Below are 21,016 nucleotides of genomic sequence, written 5' to 3' on the forward strand. Positions count from 1 at the left end.
CTCATGAAGAAATAGGAAAAACAGTTCTAGAAATAATTTTGTTTATAGATTGGTTAGATAAATGTGGCATAAACATGTTGTCAAGACTGTACATGGATAAATTGTTTGTTCCAGTAACAAACTTGTTTTCATGTATTTCACATCTACTGTCGCAGTATGTGCAAACCTAGTGATGCATGAAGAATGACTGGCATTGGAGGAAAGCGATCACTCCTTTTTACATGTTAGTAACCCTAAATCAACAAGAGGTCAAAGGACTGTTATTTTGTAAGGTAAAATCCTTTTTACATGTTAATAACCCGAAATCAGACCGAGGTCAAAGGCCTGTTATTTTGTAAGTTAAATACACAGAAAATGTTCCAGGAACAGATTGCAACAGCCCCTTTCTACTTTACTGCCAGTTATACTTCAGTAACTGCCAATCACTTAGAAATATCAGTCACTATGTCCAAAAGGAAAGACGTGAAACATTTATTTACATAACCTTTTCTAACGCAAATCATGAATGGATACTCTTATGTTAAGTACCTAATAAAAAAAATAATTATTCATATACAGATTGAGGGTAATTTTAGCTGTAAGGATCACCATCTCTTAGTCGAGATGAAAAGCATGTGAACATAGTGGTTCAAAACGGGCCAAATACGGGAGGCATGGGCAGCTGAGGACCAAGATGGTCGCAATTCTCGTTCCATAGGGAGCATTGTGAGAAGGATTTACACATCACTTATAGACCCCTTCCATCTGGCTGGCAATTAAAAAGGTTGTACTATTAAGCATACTTATTCTCAATCCATAGAATAGAGGATAAATATATGTGATTGGTGGGCTGCTCCAATCCTAAGGAGGAGCGTGTTTACCCCTTGTGAATTCAGTAAGAAGGGTAGGTGAAGGTAGGCATGGTCCTAATGGCTGGGATGCATCTCCACACTCATTCACTTCAAGTAAAAGTACAGCACTCAGCTATGTTCTGTTGTTCCCATTGAAGTGAATGAGAACAGGAATGTGTCCTGTCCAGCAGTGTTGCATCTACATTCATCCCAGCTGCATTGACAACGGAAGTAAAGCAAACCCATTCTTAGGTTCAGTGGGGGTCTCAACTGTCAAGCGCCTACTGATCAACTATTTATCCTCTATCCTAAGGATATACAATCTTTGGCCTGCACATGAACTATAAGGTCTGTCAGTAGCCTTAGGCCCCATTCACACGGGGAGAGGAAAGGCAGATTTTGGAACCGAGAGTGAAGCGAGAGCTGCGTCACTCTCGGGCCAAAATACACCAGCTACGACTGTCGTGGCTTCCGACAGTTGCAGCTTCCCTCTCCGGAGTAGGCTCAAATGAATGGGCTGACTCCAGAGGTTGCTGCCGCGAGACAGATGCCGCAGCTCAAAGAGGCATGGAATCCGCCTGAAAAAAGGGCAGCTCGCTGCTTTTTTTGCGCTAGCGGCAACATGCCGCTAGCGGAAAAAAGAACGCTAGCGGTCTCCATAGATCACCATTGTGAGGGGGTGGATTATGACGTGGATTCCGCGCCATAATCCGCCCCCTCTGTGCCCGTGTGAACTAGCCCTTAGTGGTCACAGGAAAGGAATCAGTGATGTACGTGAGAATACGTTATAGTATGAAAAGTCATCTGCCATTGTTGGGTTGTGAATATTTTGCTAAAATATATTTTTTACCATCTTTGGATATTTAAACATTTGTATTGGTGTATTGATCTGCATAGATCAAATTCCTTTTAAAGATCTAGTGTGGCCTTGTAGAAAGCCAAAAATTGAAGTTAAAGGTTGAGTACCTTGTTCATGTATAACTTTTCTATATGTGTTATTCCTGCTTTGCACCAGGATGAGATTGATAACTCAGTGAAAACCAGTTCAAGTCATGATGGAGAAATCATGCATTTCTTCTTGGAGACTTTCTTTACGTCTTGGTTTTAGAAACTCTTTTCCATACCTGGACTGCGAGTGTAAAATGGGATGGGATTTTGAAGCCTAATGGAATTGTTGTTAGAAGGAATTTCATTTTAGTAATTGAGCTAGAATGTGTCTTGACATCTATCCACAGTTTGTCTGCTGTCAAGCTCAGTTGCCAGATTTTTGTGTCACTTCATTTTCCTGTACAGTAATTTCAAGAACAGTTCTAGTTTGCTCATAGGATCATTATGTGACATATTCAAGAAGATAAGACTACTATTCTACTAAGTGTCTGCAGAAAATGCCCAGGCTTAATTGTACAGTACATGTTGTACTCATTATACAGTGTGTTTGTTGCAGATTTTGTTGTGGTTTTTTAAGCCAAAGCCAGATTGAGCAAAAGGTTGAAGTATAAGTGCTGCTTGTATATTTCCAATTCCTTTTGTAGTCACTACTGGTTTTGGCTAAAAAATAAACCGCAACAAAATCTGCAACAAAAACAGCTGCATTTCCGCAATGTGGGGCCTCAGCCTAAAATTTATCACTAGAATATTGTAATTTTCATTTGGGTATACAGAAAATATAATGTAATCTCTGAAGGCATAATAAACAGCAAATATAAAGATCTGTAAACAGAATCTATAGTAAATATCATATAGTAGTATTTATAGCAGCATTGTATTCCAGCTATTTAATACATATAAGATGGTATGTATTTATCACAAATAAGCATTCATGGATTGCAAGCTCTTGTGAGCAGGCCTCTCATCTTACTTGTTTGATATATTTAGTTTGTGATGCGGTCTGCTTTTGTATAAACCCTAAAGTACTGAGATCAAAAAATCCATTACGTGAAAAGTACCACTTAATTTCATTAGGTTAACCCTACATTACTAAAATGGAGGTAAAATTTGACAGAAACATGAAGACAAATATTACAAAAGAATTCAAGCATGTCTGTTCCCTGATTCAGCCTGTGTCTTTTTGGCTTTATCCATGCAAAATGATTGCAACGACATAGTCAGACACATTCTTCAGATTCTCAATGCCAGCTGTGCCAACACACTACACCTGATCCTGTATTCCTTCATTTGCCAGTTTGTGGTTTTGCCAAGGAACTTGCGTTCTGCATGATTAGGTTTAGTGGAAAATTTTCCTTCTACTGTTGAGTTCACTGCGCTTAACCAAGTTTTCTACCATATTGTTCGGAAACCAAACCGATTAGGTTCTCAAAGGAAGTGGGTGTAACAGAAACTCAACAAAAACTGTCATTGCATCTATCTGTTCTTTCCCTGTCCATTGTGTTACCAAGGCTTTGTACTCTGAGTATGCTCTGTAAGACTAGGTTCACATCTGCACTTCGGTTTCCATTCTTTGGGTCCGCTTGGTGACCTGAAAAATGGAATCCCAATCTGATTTATAAGCGGTCACCTGCAGACCCAATAGACTATAATGGAATACGCCAAGTTTCTGCCTGAAAAATGCTGAAAAATTGTTGGACTTTTCTCTCTGCATTGTTAAAGCATAATGGGGAATGGAATCCCTGAGCACTCACTGAGCACAGATCCCCAAGTGGACCCAAGGAATGGAAACCCAAGCACAGATGTGAACCTAGTGTGGGGGGCTAACAATATCTTATGAAAAATTATGTATAGAGGTGGGGGCTGAGATTGTTCTATCTGTCCATTTCCCAGCAATGAGCAGTTTGGAACTTGCCAGACTGGTTATGTAGACACTATGCTCTGTGTATTGAACAGAGACAGATCGGCTGGGACCAGGGGCATTGTTAGGAAAAGATCAAAGATGAAAGACCCTTCTTAAGATAAAGGGGGAGGAGAGGGGTAATTAACTGATTGTGCAAGGAGGGAAGTGTGGAGGATGTCAGCTTGTGTAACCTCCATTTTGTATTTGAGACATGTGCTGTTAGCTGCCATTTTGTGAGATCATGCGGTCACCATACCATGAGCTCACAGACTCCATTTTAGACTTTGAGGCCATGTGTCTTCTACAACTCACCCCCCCACTCAGCCCTCAGGGGTGTGTGACCTCTCTCCAGTTTCTTGTCCAATAGATATGCATCAGGGCTATTGTTACAAAGTTCTCCACCAATCATGGTATGCTAATTATACTAGCCAATCCTGTGTTGTCCATGCCATGTGATACTGTTGTTTTAGCCACCATTAAACAGAATCCATTTTGATACACCACCAACTGTGTCTTTGTGGTTCTCCAGGCCAAAGCATGGCTGTAGCTGATCTTGGCCTGTTATTTAATTTGAAACTACAACAACATAAGCTCTGGGGGTCTTGTGCCTCCAACACTAGTCTAACTGTTAATGGTATTATTTAAAATGTACCTGTACATGATTCTTCACGTATCTGTTTATTTTATGTTTTTTGCCTCTGAAGACAATATGGCAAAAAATACTTTGGATGATCTTACCATTGAAAAAAAATAGCAGGGAACATTGGGCACTGATGTATATATGAAATATTATATATTATATTGCTCCTGAATATAAAATAGAAACATGCCCGAATGGCGATAATTTTTATATATTTTATGTTGTAGAAATCTAAGGTTGTCTTAGGGATTATAATATTACCAGACCATCAATGCTTTACTGGTGGGGGTCTGGTCAGCACAGTAGCAGGCACCGCCACTCACAGGATTAAGACAATATTTCTGTGTATGTAACACTAACAGCATCACCATGACACCTTCTTTGCGTTGGTCAGAGGGGTTGGACACTTTTCCAATCAAACAGTGAACAGTAGCAGAGAAGCATGTCAATGAGTGTTATTTACACAGTACATTCTTCTGTACATAGGAGAATATGTTTTGGACCTCAAACATCTTTTGGCACATATCCATTCTATAACTTAGAATACAGAAGAGTTACTGTAGACCCGGCCAGTTTCAACTAAAAGCATAAAATAGAATTTATATACATCCATCTAGAATTTTATAGAATTTTATCATCATTTCTATCATTCAAAAATGTAATCAATGTGAATGTGGATTTAGTGCAAATTGTGAAACAAAACATAACATTATCCAACCAATATGATTAGTATAATAAGAGCCATTTTGTACCGATTTTAATTTTTCAATCTCTCATTTAAAATTGCAACTACACAGCAATGAATACATATGTGAAGTACAATCCATATTTTATTAGTACTGGCGGACATCTGCAGTCTATTTGCCAATGCTACAGGTATGAGGATAAATGAGCTGCCTTATTAAAATCCAAAATGCAAAGAAGATGGGCCATATACATATGGTGGCAGTGATAACCAGTCACAGGAATTATGGTCTGGATAACAAGGTGGCGTTCTCAAAGAGGTGGTCTTATGGAGAAGTTTCTCGTCGTTCTCTTTCTCTCTGTATGTTTGAGAGAGCAAATTAGTTTTATTAGAAGATAACACTTTCCAAGCTGCATCCTGGCAAAACCTTTATTTATGGTAATATTTCTTGTACTGTTATGGGAACATGAAAATGTGTGACGCTTAAGTCTCTGTTTCTCACACTGATAACAAAATCAGAGCTTAGTCTGAAGATGCACAGAATCTTGAGATAAAACGGGACAGCATGCAGGGTTATACTGTAAAGTAGTGTACTGATAATATAAATGCTACAGTATATGTTACCATTTATGTACCTTGTATCCTTTACAATGACTCATTCATTAAATGGTAATAAATATTATAGAATACATATAAGAGATACTTTGCATGTTTTTTTAAGACAAAAGTCAAACTTACAACCTATTTTTTCTAATTTATTAATATATACCCAATTAGGCCAACATAGCCATAACCCCATTGCAGGACAGTTTATGATACTGCATCAGTGCTTGGACAGCCTGAACAGACCACAAACAGACCATTTGTGGTCTACTGCTGGCACTGCAACTTAGCCCCGTTCTCTTAGGGTATGCAGTAATACTTAAATCCACAGAAAAGAGTAGCACTCTTATTATAAAAATAGCCTCTTTAAGGTCAACATCACAAACCCATCTTAGAGCCAGGAAATTTAGTCAAGCCCGCTGTCAGTTTTACTGGTATGCTCCCCAGCTCCAGAGATATCAGTGATGTTAGCTTCAGCACCAATATCCCTCCATTGTCACAAGGACAGGCCTTACAGTTCAGCATCATCACTGGTTGGCACATACTGACAAAACTGACAGCAGGCTGAATTTAGCACTTTATCAGCTTTCTAGCGGTATATAATACCGTTGATGTTAGAGGACACGAAAGGTCCTCTAACATGGTAACGTTTGCCTAAATAATGGCCATTTTATTCTGTCAAAAGATTACAATAGCTTTAATTGAGAACCTGGTTTCCAAAAACAATGGTACAAGGCTGCTTAAGAACACTTAACTGTATGAAACTTTTCCATTAAATGTAGTCACACAGAACTCAAGGTCTTTGTCAGAGTCACAAAGTGCCAAGTGAAGAAAAACAAGATCCAGATATGGTGTGTTAGCACAGCTGCAGTGGAGCATCAGAAGAATCTGTCTGACCAAATCATTTTGTATGGATGAGGCCAGAAAGAAATAGACTGAATTAATGAATTTATGAGGTTTGTCTACGTTTCTGTGGATTTTTGCTTTAATTTTAGATATCTAATAATTACTTAAGACTTGATTATAGTTTGTCTGTATTGGTAAATATATATTAATTTTAAAGCAATATTAACGGGGTTGGCCACTTTCAGACCAATATTGAGAGACAAATGTTATTGTTGTATAATAAAAAGATACAATTTTCCAATATACTTTCTGTACCAGTTCCTCACGGTTTTCTAGATCTCTGCTTGCTGTCATTCATTCTGTTACTCCCGGTGGATAAAAATCAGTCCGTGGTCATGTGATATATAGTCCATGGTCATGTGCTATACAGTCTATGGTCATGAAATGTACAGTCTATGGTCATGTGATTAACACCCAGGTGCAAAGCTTGTTATAGCCACAGCCGTTGTGGATATGTTGTACCAGCTAACCAGTTGGGTATTGGCATTGGTGTGACTAGCAAGGTCTGGGCCTCATAGCAAATTTTTGACTTGGGCTCCCCAAGCCATAGTGCCCCCTTTCTTGCCCCTACACTGTATAACACCTCATTTACACATACTATAATGTCCCAAAGTGGCCTCCACAAAGTATGACATTCCATAGAAGCCCCTCCACACAGTATTATGTCCAATAGTGGCCCCTCCACACAGTATAAAGTTCCATAGCAGCCCTTGCACACAGTATAATGTCGCATAGTGGCCCTTTCATGCAGTATTATGTACCATAGCGAGGAGGGGCTGGAGAGATGAGTAACACTGGTTATTATGTTTCCTCACCTCCCTTGGGCCTCTGATTATTATACTCTGGGGTCTGAAGATACCCTTGAGTATAAAATACCAGTATTTGTTGGAGTTCATGCAACAAATTCTCTTGCCATGGGCCCGCAGGCTTACTTACTGATACATTCCTGCTTATGGCCGCCTCGGCTTCCCCTTCTTTCCTCCAGGGAGCCCCATGCATCTTATAGCCTGTTGCTGGGGAACAAGGGGACGCGGAGGCAGCTGTGAGCAGGAATAGGAATCGGTAAATAAATAGGGCCCATTACCTGCTGGGGTTACTCCAGCAACTAAAGAACTATTAAAAAAAATAAAAAAGCAAGAAGTAGGGGCCCACTAGGCCCTCTAAGGTCACATACCCTGTGGCAGCTGCTATGGCTACTACGGTACTTACATCACTGGGTATTGGGCCACTCTCAAAGGCATTATCTAAGTAGCTGCCCTGGTCTTCACACTTCACTAACTCCCATATATAGAAGTGGTCTACACCACAGGGAGACTACCAGGTTGGTACATCTTGAATAGGTGGCTGCTGACCAAGGAACACTCAGATTCTGGTGTGAGGCACCACAACGTACAAGCAGGGAAAGGCTAAAGGTTAGTGGCAAGCAGCAGGTAAACAAGCTTGTAGGCAAGCCAAATGGTCAGGGTGGACAGCTCAGGTTCAGGAGTCAAGGACAGGCAGAGCTCATCCACAGGTAGGCAGCAGAACATGATCAGAATCAGAAGCGTTGTCAAAAAATAGGCCAAGATCAATAACAATAATCTAACAGCAGCGTATTAACACGGAACCCTTGCACAATATCCAATATTGCTCAGAGCTGATTACTATAAGCAGGGACAGCCAGGAATTAGCTGAGGAGAGTTCACAAGTGTATTTATTAGACCTTCAGGTTGCAGGCAGAATGGGTCTTCCCATCCCAACACACAACAGCATGGAGAGTCAGAAACCACATAGTGTGAACCAGAGGCAAGCTGAAAACTGCGTTGGTTAGGAAAGAGAGCACAAATACTACGGGCCCAGTCTGCACTGTATTTCCTAGTGTCTCCTAACCCCACAGGAAGTATTGTGAGATGACCAACCAATCACTGTCCAGAGCAATGACCCACCTCAGTTAGTGATTGGCTGAACAGGTATTTTAGAGCATCTCCTGTGATATTGGAAGACACCAGGAAACAGGATTAAGGACATGGGCGTCTTGTGGGCAGAAGCAGTGTAGGATCATGGAGGGGTTAGTAACCTTTAATTATTTTAACATTCTCTTTATAGGAACTTTTATCCTTAGTTTCTCAAGGCTAAAAAAACATTTCGGCCAATGCCTCATGTAGCGAACCGCTGTGGAAAAAAAATGCAGCTATTTTTCTGCCGTGTCTTTCAATGCATTTTCTTCCCTTATTATACCTATACAGAAAACATCATAGTTTATAATTGGCATGCTGCAGATTTTTTTTTGCAATGTGTAGATGGGATTAGCTTTTTTATTTTCCATTCTCAGAGCTGTATGAGGGCTTAATGTTTGCTGGACAAATTGTACTTCGTAATCATACCAATATTTCCTATAATGTACTGGGAAGCTAGAACAAAATTCAGAATAAAGTGGAAGGCTGTGCTTGCGCAGCTTTTTTTTTTTTTTTTTTTGCAGGTATGTTTTTAAGGTGTTTACTTTGCAGACGAAATAACACGTCACCTGCAATCCATGTGTTTGTGCATTTCCAGGGATACCAAACATTTGTATAGTTTTATTTTTGTTTTAACCCCTTAAAAAAAATTCCAAAACTTTGCACGTGCCACCTGGAAAATAGTGCCTTGGTCAAAACTGGGAGTGGTCGGGGTCAGATCTAATGATATAGAAAGATTAGGCTGGAGGCAGATAACACTGAAAGATATCACTGACAGATTTATTGAGGCAGGCATTTCATATGTCACTCTTATTACAGATGCAAGGCACAACTGCACAAGAATAGAGATCTGCGCCCTTTAATAATTGGCATTGATTTCCGGTATAACTCACTCCACAAAAACTGTCCAGAGCATTTCCTAAAGCGGACCTTTCACCACTTTGACCATAATAATATAATAATAATACATTTTATTTATATAGCACCAACATATTCTGCAGCGCTGTACAATTTGTAGGGTTCAAATACAGACAGAAAGATACATTACAAAGAAAGTCGATTCACACAATGGGACTGAAGGCCCTGCTCGCAAGAGGTTACAATCTATGAGGTAGACGGGGTGACACAAGAGGTAGCAGGGGCGGCATTGCTTATGCAGAGGTCAGACACTTTTGTAATAGAGGTGACTGTCATTACATAAACATAAGACTTTATGAGCCGTCAACAGTCCTGTCCTTTAACATGTGGATGGAGCTTGCACCTATAAAGTTAGCATGAGATAACATCATATCATGTGGGGAAATGTGGGAGCGGGGACAGAGGAGGGTTAAGGGTTTACGTTAGACATTGTGATAGGCCTGTCTGAAAAGATGTGTCTTTAGTTTGCGTTTGAAACTGTAGAAATTGGGAGTTAATCTGATTGTCCGGGGTAGAGCATTCCAGAGAAGTGGTGCAACTCGAGAGAAGTCTTATATACGAGCGTGGGAGGTTCTGATAATAGAGGATGTAAGTGTTAGGTCTTTGAGTGAATGGAGAACACGGGTTGGGCGGTAGACAAAGATGAGGGAGGAAATGTATGGAGGTGCGGCATTATGGAGAGCCTTGTGGATGAGAGTGATAACTTTATATTTTATTCTATAACGAATAGGCAGCCAATGTAGTGACTGGCACAGACCAGAGGCATCGCTGTAGCGTCTAGACTGATAGATGAGCCTGGCTCTGACCATCTCAAGTTTTTAGAATTTTTGTAATATGTTCAGCTACAATGATTCTGACACAGTTAGAATTTTTTCTCCAGTCTACACCATTCCTGAGCAATAAATGCACTTATTACTTCAGAACAGTGGAGGCCAAAGAAATAATTCCAAATGTGCTGGAATCAGTGGAGCTGCACCTATTAAATAATGCTTAGAGCTGGACTTGGCAAAGGCTGAAAAAGGATCTCTTTACATTCAGATGCCTGCTGTGAAGCAAATATCTGGAGTTACTATTATACATTCCCTTTAATGTAAAACCAAAACAGGAGTTTTAAATGGATCAGTTTATACTTTTGTAGAATTGAAATTGTGCATTTGTGCTCAATATTTCTTTTAAGTTACAATAACCATAGTCAAATATGGATCTTGTACTACCACCATAAGGCTAAGGCCCCACGGGCCGTAAACGCAGTGATAAAGCGCTGTGGGAAAAACCGCTGCGTGATCGCATTGCGGTTCTTTCCGCAGCGCTTTGAAGAGAAAGTTCAGGGAGTTTTCCTCCGCGGACTTTCTCTTCCCATTATATCTACGGGAAATCCGCCGGCGTTTCTGTAGATATCCAAAATTGTAGAAGGAAGAAAACATGGGGGCAATCACCCATCTGAAGATATTCTTAAAACTTTGTTTTCTTTATTAGAACATAATAATTAAAATCAAACAGGGAGGAAGAAATGACATATGATGGCGTGGGCAATGCCCGTTTCGCGCTGACGCAGGACACATACTAGGCTTGAGAAAGCGCCTAGCTTTAGGTCAAATTTATGCAGAAATATTGAAAATTCTGAAGGGTATATAAAATCTTATACACCGCTGCATAGTGTCCTAAACATGTAGATGTACTGGTTTTCCTTCGGATCTTTTTATATCTGGTGAATAAAGACTGAGGCCTCATGCACATGACATTGAATTTGTTTGGTGTAATGCCCATTTTCCGTTTTTAGGGTGCGTTCACACGGAGGAAAGTGGAGCGTAATCTGGCACATATGCACGTGCCGGCAGATTACGCGCTCAAAATGCTCCCATTCATTTCAATGGGAGTTAAGAGCGTATACGCCGCGTCATTTTGCGCCTGTGATTTTGTGGCCGCAAAATCACGGGCGCAAAATAATGCGGCGTATACGCTCCTAACTCCCATTGAAATGAATGGGAGCATTTTGAGCGCGTAATCTGCCGGCACGTGTATCCGTGCCAGATTACGCTCCACTTTCCTCCGTGTGAACGCACCCTAAGGGTGCATTCAGACTACGTAACGCTGGGCGTGTATGAGAGCCGTACACGCCGGCATTACGGCAGACTGCCGAACACTTCCCATTCACTTCAATGGGAGCGCTCGTAAACGCCGCTGTTACGAGCGCTCCCATTGAAGTGAATGGGAAGTGTTCGGCAGTCTGCCGTAATGCCGGCGTGTACGGCTCTCATACACGCCCGGCGTTACGTAGTCTGAATGCACCCTTACATGACGAGTGTCATCTGTGTTGCATCGTGTGAATAAGTCCTAACTATTTTACATTGCCCTAAGTGCTGGATGGATTTTCTTGTTTCTGCATGGACACTACTTCATCTGAGTGTTTCTGTCATGTTTTAATAGGCTAAACATAGAGTTTTTGTCTGATGCAGAAATGCAGCATTATTGAAATTTATTGGAATTAATCTATAAATTTATTGCCATGAGTCCCTAAGATATGAAATTCATTATGGAATGAACCAATAAAAAAAAATCGAGGTTATGGGTGGACATTACTTTTAAGTACAGTATAACTATCATTTACCAGAGGGACATGACAGAAATTATTATCAGTGTGGTTTAGATGCTTAAAGCCCCATCAGTCACTAAAACAAAGGAAATACTGAATTCTGCGATATATCAGTTGACTTTAGGTTAGACACTGTCATTGTTATTTTTTGGCTGTAAGTACACTTTTAGAAGGGGGGATATCCGGATGTCAGAGATTCCCTTTGATAAAAAGGACTGAAGGGATCATATTAATTTGACAAACTGTTGTAAAAGGTTGACAAATGTAATAATGTAATACTTTTGGCAGAATAAAACTGAAGTATCATTTGGCACATTATGTAACAAATCTGTTTGCATTTCCTTCAAGGTCAATGTACAAAACATTTCCACAGCAAAAAAAACTAAACAGAAAACAATGCTTTTTCTTTTCAACTAGGACTGAAGCCAATACAGTCAGAGCTTAGATATGAATTAATCTTCTAAACATACTTTTTTCCTATTATCTTTACAGAATTTTATTGGAAAGGATTTGGACATCTGGTACAAGGGCTTAGCCCTGGTTAATTTCGGAGACACTTGTACCACATTTAGTTTAATGTGATTGATTATTTGCTCTTTTTATATGATGCAGTAAAATACTTCTTATTCCAGTCTCAGTGTTACACTTTACCAATGTTTCTTTTTAAACTTGTTCAGTTTTAATATAACAAATAAAAACTTGATGTAAATTTAACAGCTTGGAACCTTTTCTTTTTTTTTTTTTTGTAAAACAATTCAGCTTTTACTTTTTTACTATTTAATTAATTAATTATTTGTTTAGTTTTCAAGTACCTTTTTTTGGTGATGTCCTTGAAGCATAAACTGATACGTTGTCTTGCTTGCTACTAGTTTTCCCCAGAAATCAGTTGTAAGCTGTGGGGAAACTCAACAGCAAATGTTAAAATACTGTGTTTAATGGAGCATAACCAATTTCCTACTGAAACTGATGGGCCATCTATATAAAGCATAATTATGAATGATGTCTTGTTCAGACTTTTCCCATCTCTCTTACTCATCCATTTGCCTTGTCTCTTTTCTTGTTACTTCCTGTGTTCTTCAACATGCTGGTGAGCAGACTCTGGTTTTTTTTTTTTTTTTTTTTTTTTTTAAATGTAGATTGTGAGCCCCATATAGAGCTCACAATGTACATTTTTTCCCTATCAGTATGTCTTTGGAATATGGGATGGAAATCCATGCAAACACGGGGAGAACATACAAACTCCTTGCAGATGGTTTTATGCCCTTGGCAGGATTTGAACACCAGGACTCCAGCGCTGCAAGGCTGCAGTGCTAACCACTGAGCCACCGTGTGGCCCCTGAGCAGACTCTGTTTGATTGACAGAACCTCAGTAGACATAGACATTACCATTAGAAATTACCATTACCATTAAAGATTTTTTATTATGATTTCTAGAAATCTAGGTTTGGAGAGAATAAAAATTGTCATGTTGCCAGGACCCAGAATGGGTATATGTTAACTCTGTGAGTTAACATATACTGAGCAAACCACCTTTACAAGCCTTTATCAGCAAAATGCAATTAGATGACTTGAGAGCAGGAAATAACCGCTCTGAGAGCAGGCATGATCCCAAGAACTCAGTCTCTTTACCCTCCATAGAGCAGTGATGAATCACAACATCTGTCCTGAGATGCTAGATAAGTAGAGAGACCAGACCGGAGACCAGGGCAACGTTGTATAAAACAATGGTAGGAATAATTTAACATATCAAGCAAAGTTGCCTTTCTAAAGCAATGTTTTTAGGAAAACTCTTGAATTCACATAGGCTAAGAGTATAAATAGGACCCTTGAGATGGAAATACCCCTTTATCCACTTCAGTGCTGGGCCAATTTGTGGTCCAGGACCAGACACATGTTAGGTTTATTTTGTATGTGCAGTTTAGAGAGCTGTAACATTTTTCTCATACATCTCATTCAACTAATACTAATTTTTGCATCTTTTTTCGGGGACACATAGGGCTTTATTTTTATGTTGTTTTTATTTCCGAATGTGTTTTAATTTTTTTTATATCCGGGAAAATATAAACAAAATAGGAGGGAAATTGTGTCTGGTTTTCACTTTTCTTTTCTTTTTTATTTAATAACATAAAAGTGCAACTGAAAAACTTTATGAAATAGTTTTTCCTCTCCATTACGGTAACTTTTATTTTATATGGTGTCGTCAGGGGTGGGGCTATAACCTTTAACCCCTTCCCGACATGCGCCGTAATAGTACGGCGCATGTCGGGTCTGTAACTATGGCGACCGCCCGGGAGCCGGGCGGCCGCCATAGCCGCCGGGTGTCTACTGCTTTAAGCAGTAGACAACCGGCTCTAATGCCTCCGATCGGTCCCCGGACCGATCGGAGGCATTAACCCCTCCGGCGCCGCGGTCAAAGGCGCCAGAGGTGCCATTTTCCCGGCGGCGCATGGGCGCCGCCATTTTGGTCGGGATTGCCGGCTCCTGGAGCATGCTCCAGGGCTGACGTCCCGTTGCCATGACAGCCGGGAGCCTTGTACAGGCTCCTAGGCTTGTCTGCAAATCCTCTCTTTTGCAGGCTGGTCTATGCAGCCTGCAAAAGAAAGGATGCTTTTTTGCAATGCATTGCAATGCATTAGCATTGTCATGCATTGAATTAGTGATCAGAACCCCTGGGGTTCAACACCCCTAGGGGGTCTAATAAATGCAAAAAAATAAAATAAAAAAAAAGTTAAAAAAAATATAAAAAAATATAAAAAGAATTAAAAGTTCAAATCACCCCCCTTTCCCTAGAACACATATAAAAGTAGTTAAAAACTGTGAAACATATACATGTTAGGTATCCTCACGTCCGAAATCGCTCGCTCTACAAATCTATAAAAATATTTTTCCTGTTCGGTAAACGCTGTAGCGTTTTCACTGTTTTGATTCTGATAAAAATTTGAATAAAAAGTGATCAAAGCAATAACATTTCCCGAAAATGGTAGAACTAAAAAGTACACCCAACTCCGCAAAAAAAGACGCCCTATGCATCCCCGTACACTTACGTATAAAAAAGTTACGGCCATCGGAATATAGCGACTTTTAGAAAAAAAAATTTTTAACACAGTTTTGGAATTTTTTTTAGGGGTCAAAATGTAAATAAAACCATATAAATTTGGTATCCCTGGAACCGTACTGAAACACAGAATATAGGGGATATGTCATTTTGTCTGCACAGTGAATGCTGTAAAACCAAAGCCCGTAAGAAAGTTGCAGAAATGCATTTTTTCTTCAAATCCACCCCATTCTGAATTTTTTTCCTGCTTCCCAGTACATTATATAGAATAATTAATGGTAGCATCATGAAGAAAAATTTGTCCCGCAAAAATTAAGACCTCATATGGCTCTGGGGGCAGAGAAATAAAAAAAGTTATGGGGTTTAGAAGGAGGGGAGTCAAAAATTAAAAACGAAAATCAAAAAATGCCATCGGCGGGAAGAGGTTAATAACGTCATTTTTTAAAAACTTTTTACTTAATTTTTCATATTTTTTTTTCAGATGGTGTCCCCATAAGGTGATAAGAGACCTTTGGGGACATCTGATCACTTTTTTTTTGTACTGGAGGCTGATTTCTCCTATAACTGGGGCTGGTACATTTAGCCCCAGTTGCAGGAGGAATACAGCCTCCTGCACGCTGCTACACACAGTATACAGAGCTGATCTGGGTCCAGCGATTGAGAAGGCAGGGAAGGGAATAAACCTTCCCTGTCTTCTCTCTGGGAGCTCCGGCTGAAGTTACAGCCGGCTCCCAGTGAAAGCAGCTGCACGATCTTGTGCAGCTTCTGTGTTCTGATTGGACGTACCAGTACGTCCTGTCAGAACAAGGCAACCACTTCCCGGACGTTTATAGTCTATGGGCAGTCCGGAAGTGGTTAAGTACTGGATCAAAATTTTTCATCCAAAACCTGAAATAAAACATGGGCTTAAAGGGGCTCTATCATTAGGAAAAGTCATTTTTAGCTAAGCACATACTTGCATAGCCTTTAGAAGGTGGATTCCACACATACCTTATGTATGTAAATTGCCTCAGTAGTTTTTGAATAAGTCAGTTTTTATTCATATGCTAATTAGCTTCTCCGTGCATTCCGGAAGTGTCTATGTGCACCATCTTCTATTCTCTATGTGTATGAGAGCAGAGAGGCTGCTGTGCTGATGACTCATCTCTCTGTTCTCATACACATAGGGAATAGCAGAGAGGGTGCACATAGACACTTCCAGAATGCCAATGGTCTGGAGAGAGCCAACTGACCATACTGCAAATTGCTAATTTTGCATGGTGCCTCCAATTGGGAAAAGAATTTCAAATAAAAATAAGTGGACTTTACAGTATCCAAATATTCCATCTGCGATACGCCCAGTAGCAAGAGCTGCCAGTTCCAAAAGCACCAGAAACAATCTCACTTGATTCCACTGAGGAATAAATAGAAGAATCATGTAGTCATAAACCATCTACCTCGCATGATCAAGATTTTCTTTCATCAATCTCCACCGAATGACACCTTATATCACAAAGTGAACTCAACGATCTTGTTAGAGATCTAGATCTGCCCAAGTGTAAGACAGAGCTCTTAGGTTCCAGACTTCAACAGTGGAAGGAGTCTTTATTGGTTCTCAGATTCATGCGCTTCTTCAAGATGATGAGTTTCACTGTTTGCTGCGTGGCAAGGAAAAAGCTGCATGGGAAGCTTTCCGGTTAGTAGTAACAAATTTCCTGGGAAACACCAAGGCAGATAACTATGAAGAGTTGGTGGAAAATCTCCTCAAGGCACATAAAAACCTGGGATGTAACAAGACTTTAAAGATTCATTTCTTGCACTCTCACATAGACTTCTTTGCAGCAAACTGTGGAGCCGTGAGCAATGAACATGGTGAGCGTTTTCACCAGGAAATTGTGACTATGGAAAAAAGATATTAGGGTAAATGGAACCCATCAATGCTTGCAGACTACCACTAGACAGTTATCAGAGACAATCTGATGCCTGAATACAAGAGACGTGTGAAAAAGAGTAGCCAATGAATGAGGACCTATGTTGGGGTGTTCAATAAGATATTAGCCTTAGATATTACACCCCCCAATAACGCTATCACCGCACTGCCATCTGTACAGTCTCCCCCTCTCCTTCAGTCTCTACCCCCTTCCCTCATAGATTGTAAGCCCTCGCGGACAGGGCCCTCTACCCCACTGTGCCAGCCGATCACTGTTAGTATTATATCTACCTGTATATTTTGTGTATTGTATGTAAACCCCCAAATGTAAAGCACCATGGAATTAATGGTGCTATATAAATAAATAATAATAATAATAATAATAATAATAATAATAATAATAAGCCTAATTATAATTTGTAAAAGTGCTTAGACTTGTCTGTAAATTATAGTTGATATTAAATAAAGATAAGTTTCCTTAGAATAGATTAAAAAAATTGTCTGAACAATAAGGGTGCATTCACACGGAGTAAAATGGAGTGTAATTTGGAGTGTAATTTTTACACGTGTAAAAAATTTACGCGCGTATTTTGGAGCGTTTTTTTTTTACACGTGGCGTTTACGGAGCGTTTTTGGAGCGTTTACGGAGCGTGTTTTTCTACACGTGTACTTTTTTTTTACACGTGTAAAAATTACACTCCATTTTACTCCGTGTGAATGCACCCTAAACTTGCACCTATGTGATTGAAGAAGTCACAATTCTATATTATAATCTATGCAATTTAGATAATAGTAAAATGGGAATTCTTCAATAACATAGAAACTAGAACTAGTTGACAGTTTACCTTGTGATATTTGAATTCAGCGCATGAAAATCATTAATTAATGGATAATTTTATTTCTGAAACAAACAACTTGAAAATTTGTAGACTTGTGTTCTGAGTAATTTGGTAAATAAAATGGATTTCAGTTTAACCAACAAAATATTATGGATAAGTATACAAATTATAAACGGAGGGGAAATAAGTAGAGATGTCATTTGCTTTTCTTTCCATTGAGATCCACAACAAAATAGATGATCTCACATTCTTCTCTTTATGGAATTTGTGACAAAGTGATGTTATTTCCTGCAATACATAATTGTTCCATTTTGGGATAACAGATAAACACAAAACACAATTTCTTTCCAAAAATGTTTTTTTTTTTATTATTTTGTACATTTTCTTGCTATAAAAAATCCCATGTCAAACTGTAGTATTATACAAACTAATATAGGAAAACATCACAATTCCAATTTGAAAAATCCATCCAAATCAACCTAGAACAGGATCCCTGAAGATTTTTTTTTTAACATATCGATATAATGGTGCAGATTTACTAATAAAAAGTGGAACAAAGGGAACTATTATTAATTTTGCACCCTAATGGTGCTGTGTGACTTTGCATTTTTTTTTATATCTTGCACCAAATTTATTACTTCCATGCTCCATTTTTAGGCTGGACACCACGTGGCGTTTTACAGTCACAGCAAAGTGGATGGGATTCTAGCACGTGCTAGGGAAAAGACGTGCAGCAGACACACTTCATTCTCCCAAACTGTCGCAGTTTTGGAAATCGCAGCATGTCAACTTTCGCAAAAAGTGCTGCAGCGTTGCCGCCACGGTTTTTCCCACAACACTTTTTTGCTGCGGGACGCTACATGACGCCTTAGCCTCATAATGATTCGCACCTATTGCATCCTTTTTTTTGGTTTGGTTTGCAGGGTGCACAAGTTTATACTGAAAAAAGGGATGTGGCTTATCAGAAAGGATGTCACCTATCAGGAAGGGGTGCAACATCACCTACAAAAAAGGAGCAAACTTTGGCACATTTGTATTTAATGCTAAGACAGCTAATAGGTAGAATAGATTTCCAGTCTAAACATGTGCCAGATTTATCTTCCAGCATTAGCCGCTGTGATCTATGTGACTCATTTTAAACCTGTCTTGTCATAGTTTGCAATGTCTAAACATTAGCCAGTATTAGTACATCTGCTCCATTGTCTCTAGATATTTGAATATGTGTTAAAAAGCCTACAATTCAAGTTATATCTAATAAAAGAAGATACAAAATGAAACATACATTAGACAAGTTGCCAAAGAAAAGAAATATATACAAAGAAAACTAATAGCAAAGTATAAAGCATTGGCATGACTTTTCAGGGACTTTACAGTACATTACATTGACTTGACATTATATGTGAGAAGATGTTTTCAATCCATTATATGAGGTATATTCCAATAGCAAGTAATATATAACATGGTCAAACTTAGAGATGATCACTATCAGTTATATTAGTAGAATAACAAATAAGTTGACATTCATGTTTCTATACTAAGGCTGTCTATTGTTTAGTAAGGCTAATAATAATCATTCTGAGCAGATATCTAGTAAGTTGGCCATGGGACACATTTTCTGAGCAGTGGGAAGAATCCCCTTCCTCTCTTCAAATCTCAGTAAACTGAGCCCATAGAAGAAAGTGCCCCTCTTATGATTGCATCTACAAGTGGGAAGTATCGAGTCTGCTGTCAGATTTCATTTACATTGATAATATACAGTAGCATGAACATGAGTGAGAGAAGTCATTGTTAGATGTGTGTTTCTGTGCTCCAATGCATGTAAAATAGGTTACCTATGTAAATTATTCAGGATTAAACATATTCTACCGTGTATACAGCTCCTACATAGACCTAACTTTCTACATGGTTAGAGGCTACAAACAAAACCTTGTTGTAAGTCTAGCAATAAGATGAGGCAGACTCAAAAGAATAGCACGGATTAGTCTATACAGAGTTTTTTTGTAGTCTGCATCCATGGAGACAAATAGGGAATATGTGGAATATGTTAGTGATTTAGCGCAGTGTTTTACAGTCAGGGCAAAATGGATGGATTCTAGCGAATTCCATTCCCACTTTGTGTGAACTCGCCGTGATTTCCAAAATCAGCACTATTTTGGAAATCGCAGCATGTCAATGATACCTATGGAAACGCTGGCAGTTTCCCCATAGGTTTAATTGAAACAGAAAGGCGCCGCATTGCCACCACATTTTTTCCCTTAGGATTTTTTTTGCTGTGGGACACCCAGTGGGACCTTAGCCTCATAGTTTCTTTGCAAAGGTACTCTTTTTATACTTAGAAAATAGACTGTAACCAAATCCATAATAATATATGACACATTTATACACTAGATTTTTCACTGTTGTGACTGTAGCCTTATGTAAATGCCAGTAAAATTCAGATAAAAGACTATGGCTATGTAATGTAGATGGAAGCAACGCTTGCTAAATAATAATTTTAATATCAATACATGCAAGACTCTTAGACTAAAATGAATCTATATTTACTGGTATGTACAACATTAATTCACACAGAAAATATTATGTTTAATGAAATGCAATGTATCTTTTTTTTTTTTAAATTGGCAAAATATTGGTTTTTCATACAAGGTTCCTATCCAGTCATGAAGCTTAACAAGGGGAAATAAATAAACGTTTACTTTAGGATATTAGCATACTAATTAGAAGTATATATGCAAATGTTTCCATCAGTGCTATCTAACATAATCCTTAATAACTTCTCCCTTCTCAAATATTGTACTACTTTACTCTAAGTATCAACAACATAAAACCTGTAAGACTACTTCTGTCTGACTGTAAAATCCATGTACTTGCTATGTTTGTGCAAACAGCGTCCATTAAACAAAAAAAGATTTCATGCTACAGGAAATAATGCTTATATATACAGTATATACGTATAATGAATATGGAGCATAAATAATATTAAACAATCAGTCAGAAAAAGTAATTTCCTCATCATCATATCCTAACTGCTCTCCATATTTCTCATTCAGTCATTCTGGAAGACACGGCCATATAGTGAATGGATATTGTTCAGAGAAAGGTCATTTCAAGCTAAAAATCTAGTACTAAATATAGGACTATTCAATAGAGAAACTTAACATTGCATTTGGGAGTCTTAGGGCAGAACAGTAGTAAATCAATGGTACCAGGTGTGTCTGTAATCTTGAAATGGGCTGTTGAAGACATAAGAGTACATATTTTATGGGCACATTGTGTTTTTTTCCATAGTTTTTTTCATTGAGTTTTTTCACTTTTC

General features: G+C 38.9%; 1 protein-coding gene across 1 annotated transcript in view; it reads right to left on the minus strand.

Moving 5' to 3' along the window:
- SLC38A1 (solute carrier family 38 member 1) overlaps positions 1-21,016 on the minus strand; it is a 203,401-nt gene that overhangs the window by 148,616 nt on the left and 33,769 nt on the right. The window lies entirely within an intron of this gene.

The sequence above is a fragment of the Leptodactylus fuscus genome, chromosome 5, assembly GCF_031893055.1.
Source record: "Leptodactylus fuscus isolate aLepFus1 chromosome 5, aLepFus1.hap2, whole genome shotgun sequence".
NCBI lineage: Eukaryota > Metazoa > Chordata > Amphibia > Anura > Leptodactylidae > Leptodactylus > Leptodactylus fuscus.